The following is an 18,115-nucleotide window of genomic DNA, read 5'->3' as shown; positions in this document are numbered from 1 at the left end:
CAAGCACGCGGTCCGTGACTGCCCAGAAGGGGAGTTCACAGGGGTTGGAGCCTGAAACAAAGGCCCAGCCCGCTGCCAAAAAGGGACCTATCCGGGGTCGGGGAAAACCTGCCCCGGCGTCCACACACCGTGAGATGGAGGGGACACCTGAGGTGGTGTTCCCAGAGTCCAAGGAGCGGGGTGTTGTCTCCTTGGAGGACTTACCTATCCCCGCGGAGTGGCAGGTGGAAGGAGGACCCACCAGGGAGGAGCTCTGTCAAGGGCAGAAAGAGTGCCCTACCTTTGAGGGTCTGAGGCGACAACCCGAAGCCCAGGCAGCAGGTAATGCGACAGGGAACTTTCATATCTACTGAGAGGATGGCATCCTCTACAGTGAGCCCAAGGCTCCGGTGCAAGGCTCGTCCCGGGCTTTGGTTGTCCCACAGCGTTACCAAGTCTTCCTTTTGGAGTTGGCTCATGAAATTCTTTTGGCAGGACACCAGGGACAGGACAAGACCTTTGCCCGGCTTGTTCCACACTTCTATAGGCCTCAATGATGGTTGCGTCCGACACTTTTTAAAGGACGTGTGTGTCATACCAGTGGGAAAACGGGGGTTAAGCTGAAGGCTGCTCTGGAACCACTACCCGTTAGCACCCCCTTTGAAAGGGCGGGCATCAACATTGTTGGGCCATTGGATCCACCTACTTCAGCCGGTCACAGGTTCATCCTGGTGCTGGTGGATCATGCCACCCGGTACCCAGAGGCTATTCCTCTGAGGACCATTACTGCACCTGCAGTGGCCCGGTCCCTGATGGGGATTTTTACCTGAGTGGGTTTCCCCAAGGAAGTTGTGTCCGACAGGGGGGCTAACTTCATGTCGGCATACATGAAGGCTATGTGGAAGGAATGTGGAGTCACTTACAGGTTCTCCACCCCTTACCATCCCCAGACCAATGGCCTGGTGGAAAGGTTTAACAAAACCCTAAAAGGTATGATCAGAAGTCTACCCAAGGACCTACGGAGGAAATGGGACATCCTCCTACCCTGTCTGTTGTTCTCATACAGGGAAGTGCCACAGAAGGCGGTGGGCTTCAGCCCCTTTGAGCTTCTGTATGGGCACCCTGTTAGAGGACCTCTCAGCTTGGTAAAAGATGGATGGGAAAAGACTCCCAGGAGGCTTCCCCAGGATGTGGTGAGTTACATGCTGGCTTTCCGTAGCCAAATGGCTAAGTTGTGGAAGCAAGCTTCTGACAACCTTGAAGCCAGCCAGACAGTCATGAAAGAGTGGTACGACCACAAGGCTCACCCCGTGGTGTTGGAGCCTGGACAGAAGGTGTGGGTCATGGAGTCTGGAGAGCTTAGTGCCCTCCAGGACCGCTGGACAGGCCCCTTTGAAGTGGTTGAAAAGAAGGGCAAGGTCACCTACGTGTAGATCTTATGACCCCCAGGCAGCCCCATCAGGTGCTCCATGTCAACAGCCTCAAGCCCCACCATGAGAGGTCCGAGGTCACCTTGATGATGGTGACTGATGGGGCAGAGGAAGAGGAAAGTGAGCCTCTCCCTGACCTATTTGCGTCCCAGGAGAAGGATGGTTCCAGGGCCGGACTGGGAACCCAAAGCAGCCCTGGCAAATGTTGTCAGACCAGCCCCCGTATGGTGCATATCAAGTGCAGCGAGTAGGCCTAATCACTGAAGAGTACATTTGGAAAAAAATGTCTATTATGGTGCATCCTAAAACACATTTTTCATTATATATTCCAATTTAATTCGCTTTTATAGCTGAAATGATGCCTTTACAGTGCACCAGGATGCCCAGTCATATGTGTGAATGAAGACCATACTGGAGTCCTTTGCATGGAACTCGGCATTGATGTTTATTTATTCAAATAGGCCTGTTTAAAAGTACTCTTGTATTGTCAGATTAACGGACAATGGCACAGGGAGACAATAATTTTCCTAGGATTAAACAGTTTGTTAAAGTAGGAGACCCAAAACTGCAGCACACTGCTACTTGCTCCAAAGGCTATACATTTAAACCACTGCATTTGGGGGTACTATACAGTTAGACTGGGTACTGTTTTCCCTCCCCCACAGGAGAGCCAGTCCAGTCTTTATGACCACACACTTACTACCAGATTTTTCATTGATTTTAAATACTGCCAATCTTGCTAAAAGAGAGAAAAGGAATATGTTTTAAAAGTGATTGCCCACGAGCACACCATTTGGCCAAATAGAGAGACCAGGATTAAAAACCATGTCTTCTGATTCCACCATTTCAACTGGCCAAATAGACTGACTGAAGTGGTAGCAATTCTGATGCAAAGCACTCAGGTTTCCAGGGAAATGTCACTCTGTTCTGGTCTCTTCCCAAATTCAGAAAACTATATATTTATTTCTAGCATGTTTAGGCAAAGTTGTACAGCTGAGCAGAAAGGTAGGTGGTATCAATATATGGGAAAGCTTTTCATGAATTAAGCCACTCGGCTTGCAAAAATGGCAAACAACAATCCAAAACTGCCTCCACAAGCCCAAAAAATATATAGAGCCATGAGGAATTACCCCATATGACTCAACATTCCCTGGTGTGTTCAGTGGCATCTTGGGTGACCTGCATTTTGCCCATGTGAGGAGATTTAAAGTGGCAGACTGTTATGACAGCAAATCCCAGAGGTGGTGGTCCAGTGTTTCTTAGCACACAGGTCTCGCCTCACTTAGCCAACGGCTCAGGAGCGTATCTGTGCAGTTTGCAGTGTTTCTTATATATAGTGCAAACTTGACCCGAAGGTATTGGATCACTTTACATGTGCACCAGTTACATTACACAACGTCACATTAATTTTTTTAAAGCAGGGAAGATTAAGTGATTCAGCTACACTCACAGGATTTTGAGCTGATGCCAAGACTCAAACTGGTTGTAAGGGGAAACGGCCTTTAAAACTCGGGCTGAGCCACGTGTGCCGTTTCCCCGCAAGCGCAACCGTGCTTGCCTGAACCACGTATCTGCCTTAACTACACATATGCATGGTTAAGGCAGATAGCGTCTAGTGTTCAGATGGGTGGGGAGAAGAAGAGGAAGCTCCAGACAGATAACTGGGACTGGGGACGGGTTTGGGTGGGATAGTTTCCAGGGGTGGGGTTTGGTTTTAGGCCTCGGGTGGGGCAGTCGGTGTAGTTTTTTGGAAAGAGCAGGGTTTTAGGACCGGGAGGGGGTTGGGATAGTTTTAGGAGCTGGGTTTTGGGGGAGGTTTTAGGGGTGTGAGTCGGTTTTAGGGCTCAGGGGGTCCGGGTAGTTTATTTAATGGGGGCAGAGTTTTAGGCCTCAGGGCAGTGGAAGGGGTCGTTCTAAGGACAGCGCGGGGTAAGTTTTAGGGCTCCGGGTAGGGGGGCTGGGGTCGGGGGTAGTTTTAGGATCAGGGTAGGTGTTAGGACTAAGGGCGGGGGGAGGGAGATAGGATTTTAGGGCTGAGGGCGGGGAGTGGGAGGGTAGTGGTGGTAATCTTTTCCACGCATATCCTTTTACCAATCATGCCTTTACCACAAAATTGCATGGTATAGTCATGCGTGGTGAGGATGGCATTGTAGAGGCACACGTGGTTCAGCCATGCAGACCTCTGTCATACAATCGGCTCTAAGGCTACATCATCCCCCTGCGACTAGGCACACATAACGGAGCACCATAAAGTTGAGTGATAGTAAAATCCACTGCCTAAGAGCCTGTGAGGTATGTGTGTGCAACACCCACATACGGTTTGCAAACACAGTCACATTGTCTGTAAAGTAGCCCAATGTTGCAAGGCTGGGTTAACGCCAAGCTCTGGCAGGCTGTTTAGCAAACACACTCTGATAAATTCCCATGGACTGTGTACCAGCTGGACCGTTAGATTTTGAAAACGTGATAATAAAGAATCAGCTAGGTAAAATAATGATGCAGCACATAAAAGTTAACTTATCGAACCACACAGATCACCTATTCAGACAATTACCTTGAATTGCCTCAGGGAAAACAAAAAGAATAAACATTTCCTAAAATAGCAAGGAAAATAGAAACATAGACAGTCAGTAGAATACTGGATTTAGATAGCCTGCCACTTTCCTACCTTCAATAGTTTAGGATAGGGGATTTGTTCTAGTTGGCAATCTGTCGGTTGGGAAACAGAATGACAAAATGAACTCTATTATTCGAGACAATCCATTTTGTCTACCTGTGCCTCAGATCTATGTTCTAGAAGTTAAAGCTCGTAAAATTAGGCACTATGTAATATACACTGTATCTTTCTTCGATGCCCTAAAAAGTCAGGCAATGAGGGATCGTGCCAGCATCACTTTTTTAATAATGCTGCATTATTCATGCACTGTACTGGTCACATGGTAGTAAAATACCAAAGATTCTGAAAATCACTTATTTTAAGAAATTTAATCAAAGTTAGTATATAGCTGCTGTAAGAGAAAAGATCAAAAAGTAAAACAGCTTACTTTGTATTGACACATTTTGTTCTTGGTCATAATAGTAAGGGAGAGGTGTGGCGCAGCACCTCGAGCGGCTGACTCCGAGCACGGGCTGACAATTCGATCGCCGGCGGCAGCTCAGATCAGCATCATGTCGCTCTGGGCAATACTCACGGCCTCAACGGCCCCAAGTGCCTAGAAACCCTTAAGGGTTGATGTGTTGGCACTTTGCAAATATTAATTACAGATCAAGCTTCCACCCCTGCGCTGCAATATCTTTGCTGTATCCACTGCTGATGTAGAGCGATCATGTCCCTCACTACCACAGTGCCTTCTCCAGAGTGTGTCACTACAAAGCAATCGCAATGATTCTCGAAATCAAAGTGGGTGACAAGGGTCCAAAACCTTCATTTTGCCCTCATTGAATGATCAGAAAGGGGCCAACACCGTCGCTCGTGTTCATTAGGAAGCTGCTGGTCCATCCAAAAGTAAAGCGCCCCAGCATTTTTGAAAGACCTGGGATCTGGTACTGAGTTCACAGATCGGACCTTCATGATTTGCAATCACAACCTGCTCCTTCACCCAGCGCTGCCCTCATGGGTAGGCCGGGGCCTAATGGCTTTTGCTTTAAATTGCGGCCCGGGCCCTGTCACGATTATCACGCTCACTCTAACACCCCCCACCATACGCCCCACACCTGGCCAGGAAACTCAAGCAGGGGACGGCCTGTCACTCACCTTCGGCTGCGGGCGCCGGGGCGGCAGACACGGGAGCAGGCTCCGCTCCATGCCAGCCTGTCTGTCTGTCTGTCTGTATTGTGTTGCGCAGCGCGACCCCCAATGCGCTTGCGCTGTCTTCAGACTCCACCCTAAGGGTGGTTACTATAGGTTACTACAGCGTGCAGATTAAGAGTAGAGTAGACTAAGATTAAGAGAGATAGACTAGATTAAGAGTAGACGTCACTGCACGCTGCGCATCACAGTACACCCACCCAACCCAGGTCACAGGTGCATTTTTTATTAATAAAATAAAGTCGGGTGAGTGACATCATGTCGGACACGGTCCCGAACGGTGCGTGCACTGCAGCTCCAACAGCTGCATGTGTTTGCTCAGTCATGCCTCAGGGCCCAAATCAGCGCCAGCAACATAAATCCGGCCCCCTGTCACCAAACCGGCCCCCACCCCCGTCCAGCCTACCGGGGGATTGCCCGGTGCCCGGCATTGCCAGTCCGGCCCTGGATGGGTCAGTGGGAGGAGTGGTCCCCTCACCATCCCTGACTCCCGAACAGCAGAGGGACTGCCGCCAAATCTTGGAGCAGTACTCCTCGCTGTTCTCCCTTATCCCAGGGAGGACCCACCTGTGTACCCATGATGTGGACACAGGAGACAGCCCACCTGTGAAGTCCAAGTCCTACCGGCTGTCAGATAAGGTGAAGGCCAGCATCCACAGTGAGATCACTAAGATGCTGGAATTGGGAGTGATTGAACCCTTCGACAGCCCCTGGTCCAGTCCAGTGGTACTGGTACCGAAAAGCTGCCCTACTGGGCACCACACTGGAACTCAGGTTCTGTGTGGATTACAGGGGACTGAACTCAGTGACTAAGACTGACGCTTATCCCATTCCGAGGGCGGATGAGCTCATTGACCGGCTGGGAGCTGTCCAATACTTGAGTACCTTTGATCTCACGTCAGGGTACTGGCAAATCTCCCTGCCAGATGGGACGAAGCAGAGGTCTTCCTTTTCCACCCCTGAGAGTCAACACCAGTTCCGAGTGATGCCCTTTGGGCTCAAGAACGCCCCTGTTACCTTTCAGCGGCTGGTGAACCAGGTCCTCTCCGGAATGGAGACCTTTTCTGCTGCTTACCTTGATGACATCGCTGTCTTCAGCAGCACCTGGGAGGACCATTTGTGTCACCTTCGGAAAGTACTTCAGGCCCTGCAGCAGGCAGGCCTGACGATCAAGGCCAGCAAATGCCAGATCGGGCAGGGGTCGGTGGTGTACCTAGGCCATTTGGTGGGTCAGGGTAAGGTGCAACCCCTGGTTATATTTGACAACCCTCATAGGCGCTTAAGATTATAACGATGCGGTGTATTTGTTTCTCCGCCCCTCATCTAGCGTCATGGCATAGTCATTGGGTCGTCAAAAGTGTAATATGCCTGCCTCCCCGAGGCAACCTCTGGCAAAAGTAGAAGTGTCCAGAAATATTGTGACACCTAAAGAGGAATGATGTCTGAAGCAAACTTAGAGGGTGGGTTTAAAAAACAGTTTCTCACCAAAAGAAAAATTTTTATTAAGAAAGGTGGATCCTGTTAGTAAAATGATTCGGTATATTCGATAATCGAGTTACTGGATTATCATATGTGACTTTGTAGGCCGGTCGACATGTTTCAGCTCGTATGGGCCCAGCCGGGTCTAAAGAGCTTTCGTCAGGACAAAACAAAAAGGGGTACTCACACAACTTGTGTAGTATTCTTGTACGTAGTGGAATTCACATACTAGTATTTCTGCATATTGGAAATAAGAACAGAACATAATACTATTCACTTAGGCATACATCACATGTAAAATCATTATTCATGAATCACAAAACCATAAGCAGTCATTATATTAGATGGGTGCTTATTTTTATCGTGCACGACAATGAGTGCACTAAAGCTGAAAAGGGCAGTGAAGAGAGGGGCAAATGGGTCCAGGTCTGTACTGGAAGTAAACTCTCCAAATAATGCAGAGCAGTATAGGTTGTGATAAAAAATCCACAGTGTGTTGTAATGGATCAGCACCTATTATTCATATGGAAGACTGAAGTCATGCAACAGCATCTAGGTGCATTCTTAATAATTTACCTCAAAATAACTTCTACCAGCATACCGTGATCATATTAATACGCTTTTACTACCTTAGTGTTAAAAACGCTTTAAATACGCTTTAAATACCTGGGATCCAATGCCCGAAACTAATTTCATGTCTAATAGCCCTGTAACATCAGCAATCGTTCCTTTTAATATTGTATGTATTTAGTACCTTCCAAAAGATTTGGCTGCTATCAGAACTACGTTAAGTTTACTTCACTAAAGTCTCTTTTCTTCAAGAACGACCTCTTCTATGTCTACGTGTGAGGCTATAGACGAGGCGAACTGACCGCGCCCTTGTTTCCAGGGGCAGAGTCAGCACAGGAGCGCAAAGACTCCTCGTGGGTAAGAATGGCGTCTCTGACTCCTTACGGGAGCCGTGCCTTGCTGCTATTTGAAGGTATTTACATATCGTTTTCTTTGCTTCTTCTTCTGTAGTATGCATTACCACTATAGCGACTCTTCGCACCCTGAAGAGGAGAATTTTTCTCGACACGAAGGTATTTAAAGCGTATTTAAAGCGTTTTTAACATTAAGGTAGTAAAAGCGTATTAATATGATCACGGTATGCTGGTAGAAGTTATTTTGAGGTAAATTATTAAGAATGCACCTAGATGCTGTTGCATGACTTCAGTCTTCCATATGAATAATAGGTGCTGATCCATTACAACACACTGTGGATTTTTTATCACAACCTATACTGCTCTGCATTATTTGGAGAGTTTACTTCCAGTACAGACCTGGACCCATTTGCCCCTCTCTTCACTGCCCTTTTCAGCTTTAGTGCACTCATTGTCGTGCACGATAAAAATAAGCACCCATCTAATATAATGACTGCTTATGGTTTTGTGATTCATGAATAATGATTTTACATGTGATGTATGCCTAAGTGAATAGTATTATGTTCTGTTCTTATTTCCAATATGCAGGAATACTAGTATGTGAATTCCATTTCGTACAAGAATACTACACAAGTTGTGTGAGTACCCCTTTTTGTTTTGTCCTGACGAAAGCTCTTTAGACCCGGCTGGGCCCATACGAGCTGAAACATGTCAACCGTCCTACAGAGTCACATATGATAATCCAGTAACTCGATTATCGAATATACCGAATCATTTTACTAACAGGATCCACCTTTCTTAATAAAAAAAATTCTTTTGGTGAGAAACTGTTTTTTAAACCCACCCTCTAAGTTTGCTTCAGACATCATTCCTCTGTAGGTGTCACAATATTTCTGGACACTTCTACTTTTGCCAGAGGTTGCCTCGGGGAGGCAGGCATATTACACTTTTGACGACCCAATGACTATGCCATGACGCTAGATGAGGGGCGGAGAAACAAATACACTGCATCGTTATAATCTTAAGCGCCTATGAGGGTTGTCAAATATAACCAATGGTTATAGTAGATACCAGTGTCCTTTTCCTATTGATTACCATAGTATCGTTCCCGGGGAACTGAATTGGACATAAATTCCTCATCCCTCCTTTCTGATGAATAAGGTGCAACCCCTCCAGGCCAAGATTGAAACAATCATGGCCTGGGAACCCCCAAGACACAGACTGAGGTCCGGGCTTTTCTGGGCCTCACCAGTTACTACCGCCGCTTTGTCAAGGGATATGGTACCATTGTGCTCCCTTGACTGAGTTTACATCCAAGAAACACCCTCGACAGGTAATCTGGACTGAGGCATGCCAACGAGCCTTTGACACCTTAAAGAAAGCTATGTGCACGGCTCCGGTGCTCAGGGCCCCAGACTTTTCCAAGGAATTCATAGTCCAAACAGACGCGTTTGAGCATGGCATTGGGGCAGTGTTATCGCAGCTCAATGAAGAGGGTCTGGACCAACCTGTGGTTTTCCTTTCCAGGAGACTGCTCCCCCGGGAACAGAAGTGGAGTGCGATAGAGCGGGAAGCCTTTGCGGTGGTTTGGGCCCTGAAGAAGTTGCGGCCATATCTGTTTGGTTCACACTTCCTTGTTCAGACCGACCACCGGCCCCTCTGGTGGCTTATGCAGATGAGGGGTGAGAATCCCAAGTTGCTAAGGTGGTCCATCTCCCCACAGGGAATGGACTTTAGGGTGGAACACCGGCCCTGAATGGACCATGCCAATGCTGATGGTCTCTCGAGGTTTTTCCACCTTAGTGACAAGAACTCCCAAGGGATTGGGTAGCTCTCCCCACTTTCAGTTGGGGGGGACGTATGTTAGACCTGTGAGCTTTTTGGATGCTCTCCCCTTATTTTTGTCCTTTTCTGCCTCCCATTATTTTTTCCACCATACCTTTTTGAGTGGCCTTAGGACTCCGAGTGCCCCCCACTGCTAATCAGTGCTGTGGCACAGGTGCGCCTTCCTAAAATGGTGGGTAGAATGAGTACCTAAGATGGACGCCTGCTAGAAATTACCTCAGAGCTCTGACCCATAGGATTACATTAGAGGGTTCCAGAACCTTCCAGTCCACTCTAGTGACCTAGGCCTAGACTATATAAGGGAGGACACTGGGCGGCCATTTTGTCATGACTGGGCTGGCTGGAGTGCAGACTACAGAGTAGGGGGATTGTGACTCAGGCTGACTTGATTGCTCTTAGGGGCTGCTAGTTAGTAGTGGTGCTGCCCTCCTTCCTGCTGGTCTGGCCCTGCTTGAGGAGAAGGAGAGAATACCATTCCTGGGTGACTACCAGATAAAAAGGACTAAACCACACAACCAACCGGTGAGAGTGACCAGGCCCTACCCTAGGGACCTTTGAGGGTGGTGCTGCTGGATGATTTGGCAAAGTGGAAGCAGGAACCTTGATTAATACCCCTGAAATAACCCGGAGTCATAAAACTTGCTCTGACTGGCCGATTTGCCTTATTGGAGTGGTGCTGTCCAACCTGATGTTGCAGGTCGCCAGCTCTGTCTCCAGTGTATCTGGCAGAGCTCTCATATTACCCCCTCTTTTCATGCCCTTCCTGAGCTTTTGTGTTGCCGAGGTAGCGTGATCGAGAGATTCCCGCTCAAGGCGCGAGGTGAGGTGGAGCAGCGCCAGCCGAGGAGAGGTGCTGGGCGGGGTCGCTTAGCAACCAGACTCCCGCCCAGCGCATTGCCTCTCCTTGTCAAGACGGAGCTCTTCTGAGGCGGAAGTAGGGCGGTTCATCAGCGGTGCCAGGCTGTCCCGCGGCTGACTCCCCGGAGGATCGGGAGTGTGCGCGGAGTGTGGCCTGTCAGATGCGAGGCCACAGAGGAGTTACAACGTGGTCCGGTCACGGTCCCTGTTCCGCTTCAGGTAGTGTGTTAAGACCTGAGCTGGAGGTAGAGGGAAGACCGGGCCGCCGGCTTGATCCCCGGTAATTTTGAATAAGGCGCCGGTCGGGCGCAAAGGTAAATTGGGAACCCCACACCGAAGGGTGGGGAAGGAAAGAGTGGAACTGTGCAGGGAGAGGGACTGCCAAGGAACGGGGGATGTGACAGGAACCAGGCCCAGAGAAATTCACTCGTTCTTCTTTATGTGACTAACTAGATTTGTGGGAGTGGATCTCAGACCTCAAACTCCCCCGAAATTAGATCCAGCTAAAGCATATTTCTTGCCCAGGGGATAAAAGAGACAGTGCACTCTAATTCAACCTAGTGGTGACTCTAGAATAAATGCCTTCTCCAGATTAATTTAGAATGATAAGAAAGGAAAACTGTAGTGTAGTTCCTATTATCCCAATAGGCTCTGCGCATTGGAATAATATCTTCAATAGTATAGACGTAGGACTGTGGTTAACTAGGTCTTCTACTGACGATATTAGACTTAAAAGTTATGTGTGTGCCAGCTAGCTCAGAGTTCACTAGAAACTTTCTCGAATAGGCAAGGAGGAGTTTAACCTCCCTGGATAGACAAGAAGGGATTTAGTTTCTGACAACCATAGAACATGACAACTTTGCTCTCCCCTAATCAAGAGTATATCTCTAGAGTCGTGTGAAAACAAAAGACAACTTATTTTACTCAGTCAGTACGTGCATTCTTAGTTTCACCAGTTTGTAGAGAAATAAGAGATGGGCGTGGTTCAATAAAAAGATGTTATTTTATTGATCAGTCTCTTTTCTCATACAAGAGAAATGAATCTCTATTATTGCAATACTTATAGTTAAGTAAAGTGCATAGAGTAAAAACAGAATTATAAAATAATACTGTAAAAGCATTTATATGGTTTTTTAGCCATATGATACTAAAATGGATAAAAGTTATATACATATATACATTTGACTAATCGTACTCAACTGGTGCTTCTAACTACGCCTACCCCGGTGTACCTGACCTAAGCCTAATACGTGGGTGGGAGTAGATAAGTAGTTTAAGTTAAGTTTGCTTTGCCAAGGATCTGATTCAAGAATTCTCTGTGAGGGGTTATTCAGTTCAGTACCTGGGATTTAGAAGGCTGGAGGGCTGGTATCTCAATCTCAGGACTCGATATCCCAGTTGCCCGCAAGGGCGGCTAGGAACGCCGGAGCTGGATTTCTTGGCAAGAGAAAAGGCAGCGTCTCTCTCTCAGCGCGTTAAAAGGGAGGGGCAGCGTCCGTGGGCTTTTTCTGCATCAGCTGGGTTCCTCGGCAAGTATCGCTGCCCCAATCTCGTCACCACCGTATGTTTGCTTAGGGCAATGTCGGTAATATTTATACCTGAAAGGTGCCGAGATTGACGTAAGGATGGACATAAATACGTCAATAAGGATGTCATAAGAACTGGTCGTTCGTACATTCTTTACTGGAGTTCTTGGTTAAATCAAAACAATAGCTGCGGGGGATTTCCCAGGTTGCTGGAGGTTTGATTTGTTTTGAGAACTCGGTGTGCTTTCTATGGGGGCTGGGGGAATAGTGCTTGCCTAACGTGGTAGCATGCGCTATGACCTAATAAGAAAACGGGTTTCTGTGCCGTTGTATGGCCACTATTGATATATTAACCGGACAAGGGTCAGAAACAGGTATATTGGTACAGTTCCCATAGGAAATACATCACACCCACTCCACGGAATCTATGTCCATATTTACTAACCTAAGCATAGTAAACATAACTAATATTGTATGTGTTTTCAAACCCGCCCAAAATACATTAATATGCATTAAATTTTGGATTAGCGTAATACATGAAAATGAATATAGTTACTGTATGCATTCAAGCAGTGTAATCATTCAAAGAGGATGCACATTTTATATCTGCACGAATGATTTGCGAAAATAACACATGAAATGGCTCTTAATACAGAAGAAAAAGTGCGAGTCCATTTCATCACATAGAAATACAATCGTATGTGTAAGTAACCTAGAGTTCGAGGTAATGTCTCCTAGAGGTACCTAAAAATAGAAGTGTCTGTTCTCTAAGAATAGTTTACTTTAAGCAGAAGATAAGTGCCTGAAAGGTAAATATTTTGGATGTTTGGAGAACGTTCCTGTTTGCAGGAGCAGACTCGAAGAATTGTTAGTGGCTTTATTTTTAAATTTGAAGGCCAAATTCAGAGTTCAGGGAACGCTGTGTGCACGTTTGCTCAAAGTCATTCTTTCTGTTCTGGTGAAAACATCATATCATTTAGATGTTCAAAAAAACAGTCAACAGCTTCTGGTGAGAGTTCGACAAGGTTGGAAAATGACGCTACCATGCAGTCATGAGCATGATTGCTTTCAGTGATGGTTTGATCAGCATAGCTGACAGATGGTCGTACCTGATCGATGCTGCTTTCATCTTGTACTTCACTACCCTTCAATCGCAGTGGTGAAGTCTCCACGAATGCCGTCATCAGGATTGGTAGCCGCTGGGGACAGCACAATGCATGAGCCTTAACTGGACTCAACAAAGTTTCTGCATCCAATGGCACTTCCGATTGTAGTGTGAGACAGGTGTCCAACACGCATTCTTCGCCGCATAGCAAGCACCTTAATACAGGCATAACACAGGTCTGCCACAAGGGTCTGAATAAAAGAAACCAAGTCATATTTAAATCGCGTAGCTGTGCTAATCCAAGGACTTTAGTTATGCGGTCCCGGTAGTGGATAGCTAGTATCGTTTCTTCCATTGTTGTTGGAGTCATGTCTGTGACACGGTTTGCCATATCGAAGCAAAAGTAGCAAAAATAGGACGCCTGCTACTAGTCCCAACAAGAGAGGTAGTCCGCCAAAGAGAGAATGGACGAAGTTTGGAAAAATACCCAGGATCGCTTTGAATGGTGTTAAAGCGCCTGAAAAAACTGTCTTAAATACACTGGCGATACCACTGGCATCAGAAATATTTAAGATTTCGTTTAGTATTTCTGCGAAGTGTAGGGGGCTATTCGTTGATAGCAGTGAATGAATCTCTGCCGTTGTCCTTGCAACTTGGAGATCATACGTTTCTTTTGATGACGTCAACCTGGTTGGTGTCTGTAGGAGCACAGTCTTCATTCTGCTTAAAGTATCAATTTGAATAGAAGAGAAATTAAAACTGGGCCATAACCTTGCCTCCCTGTCTGGAGTATCGTTCGGGAACAATACTCTTTCACAGCACATGACCCTGGTAGTCACGCTCACGAGATAAGGTTTTCCGGGCATTAGGCTGCAACATCTGCGATCTACAATTAGAATGTAACTCCCGTTCGAGAGTCTCCTAAAGAATGGTTCTATTCGTGTTGCAGGTGTGCCTAGCTGGTGACATGAAAGGTTATTTGAAGTCCCTTCACAGGCCCCATGCAAACTTAAACCCTGACACAGAAGTATACCACTTAGTGATTTTGCACAATTATTGCCACTAAGAAATACACTCTGTCCTTTGTTACTAACACAAGTGTGTGTATAGGGCAAGTCCCATGTCGACTTAATGTATCCTTTACCCAACCTTTCATACTGGCCTGCCTGTATATATTTTTGGCAGTATTGAAACTGGAAAGTTGTTATCGGAATATTTATTATCCCATGTATTATCCATTCAATGACAGGTCGTTCTGACATTGTCAATGGTAATCTCTCAAGTTTTTCAATGCTCAGAATTGTATAGTCAGCACCCTTCTGTGCCAAACTGATTTGTTTATCAGTAAGGTTAAAGATATTAAATAATGACGTTGTGTTGATTAAACGCCAAGGCACACAACCATGAACGCAGTTTTTGTAACGTCCAGCCAAGCTGTACAATAGAACGCAATTGAGACTGACCGTGTTGTAACATCAGTAAGTCTTGCTCTATTATATCGATTGCTGAAGACACAATACTGTCCAGTGAATATATTCTGGAGGACAGAGTCATTAACCCATTGTCTACAACAGAAAGTGATTTTTCCAAATTAACACTGTCAATTTCCCGTATTTTTTCTGCTGTCTCAATTTGAGTTACTTTCCAAGCTTCATTATAAGCTGCATATATAGAGGCCGCTATGAAACGTTTTTGACGCTGTTTGCGTGGTCCCATAATGAAATCGCGCAAGTCAGCACCTTCTTTAAGTAAAGTTAGGTGTTGCTTAATTTCCGCCAGTGTGGATGTATGTAGCCATTGAAGGCAGAGCTTTCCCACACTGTAAGTAGTTACAATCCCTGGATGTTGTCTTTGGAAGTATCTAGGGTCTGGCCTGGTCAATGTGAAACCCTGTATTTTGTTCAGGAATCTGTCTTGACAGTTATTTGTGTCTGTGGGCCAGATCAACCATTGTTTCCATTCAGATGTGTTCTGTTTTGGTTTAAAATACTGGTTACGTCTATCTCAACATCAGAGGTGCTATTACTATCCATAGTTGGCTTTGGAATAGACGGTTTGTTTAAGTCTTTGATTTTGGCTAGACCAAGACAGGTGGTCTGCTGAATTGTGTCATTCAAAAATATAATTTGTTCTGGGATCATGCAGGCTCTAAATAAAGATTCTATACCTTGTACTTGCCAATCTTTTGTGCCCCAGATCATTTTCATTTCAATGTTATCATTCCAGAAATCAAAACCAAATGTATTCATTTTTTCAAAAAATGAGTCTGAATATATCAATTTTGTGTTTGTAAGCATGGTTTTAACCCCTGTCTTATTTAACAATTTGAAATAGAATGTTTCTGCATTACTTGTGTTAAACCCTGAAAAGTATGAATATTTATCATAAAATGTTTTTGAACTGCCTTTTGGTGGAGTTGCACAATGTTCCCATTGGTTAAAATTAAAAACATTTCTAGGCTGGGTAGATTTATGCAGATAATGGTTACCATAATGATTATAGCAAAACATTTGATCGTAATTTGATGAACCTTGTAAATAATCATGTTCTGTAAATTTGGCTGACATCACTAGATCAGACATCATATCATTAATACTTTCAAAATCCCAATCATCAGCGAATGTGCTTGGTTTTACAAAGTCACTTAATGAAATCTTAAATTGGTGTGGGTACTTCAGTAGTTCAACCGGACCATATATTTCATATTCAGTTTTGTCCCATGCTACCCCGCCGGGTATAGGATTGGCTGTGAAGTTTACAGACGAAAGTTCTCTTTTCTCGACGTGTGAAGATGTGTGTGGTTTAAGGACCAAGTTGATATTCTGGCTTGCTGTGTCCATTTTAGCATATTTTTCCTCAATGAAATGTCCCAAGCATAGTACCATGATGAGCCAAAGTATGAAGATAAATGCACCAAATGCCACCCAAATTTCAATCCATGGAGAAATCAGATAGGTTTCTTTCAGTTGATGAAAAAGTTTCTTTGCTTTGTCTTTAAAAGTTCTTTTTGTTGGATGATCGTCAGGTTCATTCAGATCTTCAGAAAAATCATCGAAATTGATGAAGTAGCCGGATGCCGTTCTGTCAATTGTTTCAATTGCATCTGGATTACTTTTTGTTTTTAGGATTTGCTTTGTTTCATTAGCATAGTCCGTTACATCATTGTAGAGTGGAGTTTCTTGATGTAAAGTTTTGATTTGGGTTTTAAGAGGTTCAAGTTCTATTGCTTTGTTGCATAGTCCTTGTTGGTTCACTGTAGATTTTTCAAATGTGATCAGTCTTTCAGTTGGAACCTCTGTGGATGTAGCAAACTTTGGTGTTCTACTACTTCTTGGGAGTCCACTTGGCCTACTACTTGTTATTGGCCACATGATTGTGGTTTAACCAGGTCGATGGATACAACTCGGTTCTCCTTTTTACCAGCAAGGGGCGGTAATACTACTGATCTCGTCCCGTTGATAGACAAGACAGGAACTGCTTTTCTGTAAGAAGGCCCAAATTCCTTCTTTACCGCGATCTTCTCTCTGACCAGATCCCCGATTTTTGGAATCCAGACAGGCCTTGCTGGGACAGGTGGTTTCTCTTCAGTGGTTGTTGGCTGTTGTTTCAACTTTATGTTGCTCAGGTCTCTTCTTGTTTCATTTAAGTCCTGTAAAATAGCCAAGCGATCTTTGATATCAAAGCATTTTTCTTTAACCACTGAAGTCTGACTATCTAAGTCCTGGACTAACATTCTAGTCCCAAACAATAGTTCGTACGGACTGAGACCTCTCAGAGAATTTCTTGGCAGATTATTAAGACTACGTTGGACACTTATTAAATGTTTGACCCACCCAGCTCCCGAACCTAATACCTTTGCTGTTATCGATTGCTTTATGTCACGGTTTTTTCTTTCCACGATTCCGTTTCCCTCAGGATGAAAGGGACAAGGGTACCGCAATGCAATATCCATGCTGGTCATGGCCTCCTTATAAGCCCGAGAGCTAAAAGCGGGACCCTGGTCAGAATGCAGCATGCCAATTGCGTATGTGCCGATAAAGACTCGCAAATCTTTTTATAACAGTTCAGACGTCAGCCGAAAGTTGTGGTCTACATTACAAGTGAAAATAGTCTCTACATGTTAATAAGACGCATTATTCATACTGGGTGAGTTAATGTTGTTAGCTTATTCCTTATTAAGAAAAAAGCCGTGGGAATACACCGTTTCGTTCACCACTGCGATCTCTGTTGCAGTTTGAACAGTTTTTCGCGAATACGTGTTGGTCCAGACTCATTCCTGGCCACCAGTTTGTTGATTGTAATTCTACTAGAGAATCCTTAATTGTGCGATGTCTAAGACCCTCGCCAATATGTGCGTCTTCTATTAACAAGACTCTCCTGTTCATGTTTGGAATCACTCTATCCCCCACTCCAGGGATTCGAGCAAAAGGAACGGAGTTTGCATCGATTATGTATGTATAATTGAGTGTATAGTTGATCGGTAAAGCTGAGCAATCGCCTTTTGATGACGTTTTCACCGCCAGCACTGTTTCACCGTCAATGTATTTTACTGAACGCTTTTTTGTAGCTACGGAAGCCGATTTAGTTGCTACCGCTGTGGCTGTCTCAGCCAATGAATTCCCTGCAACGTGAACGCCATCACGTTGATGACTCAGTGAATGTATCACGTGAGTATTTGGTAGTTCTTTCTGTAAAAGAACTACTTGTTCCCAAAGCGATTTCTGCTTTATTGTTGCACCTGTGTCATCTTTGTAACCATTTTGAATCCATTTCTGTAAATCGTTATTGTATGATTTGACGCAGTAATACGAATCGCACACTATAAGTGTCGGGAATTCGCGATCGGCATTATCTAGCGCCATTTTTAACGCTATTATTTCAGTTTGTTGTTCTGAATTATTTTCTACTGAGTGTGTTTTTGTAAATAGAGGTCTCAGTTTACCTCCGCGCCATACGTCTTTTACAATCTCGCATGTGGCGTTGTACGCTTGCTCTCCCCATACTGAGGGTTGAGCATGTCCGTCTGTATAGATTACACAGGCGTACTGTCGTAAAGGTAGAATGTCGATTGGCAGAGGATATTCTCTCTCATATTCTATATATTTTAATTCATTCATTTTTGGATCAAAATAGTATTTTATTTTGTCTCTAGCAACAGAATT

At 45.2% G+C, this 18,115-nt stretch overlaps 1 protein-coding gene across 1 annotated transcript in view; it reads left to right on the top strand.

The window, feature by feature from the left end:
* The window catches only part of LOC144755591 (hatching enzyme 1.2-like), a 196,357-nt gene that overhangs the window by 138,215 nt on the left and 40,027 nt on the right, over nt 1-18,115 (top strand). The gene's annotated exons all lie outside the window — the stretch shown is intronic.

The sequence above is a fragment of the Lissotriton helveticus genome, chromosome 5_1, assembly GCF_964261635.1.
Source record: "Lissotriton helveticus chromosome 5_1, aLisHel1.1, whole genome shotgun sequence".
In the NCBI taxonomy this organism is placed as follows: domain Eukaryota; kingdom Metazoa; phylum Chordata; class Amphibia; order Caudata; family Salamandridae; genus Lissotriton; species Lissotriton helveticus.
The sequence above is the reverse complement of the archived record's forward strand: the minus strand, read 5'-3'. Positions and strand labels throughout refer to the sequence as shown.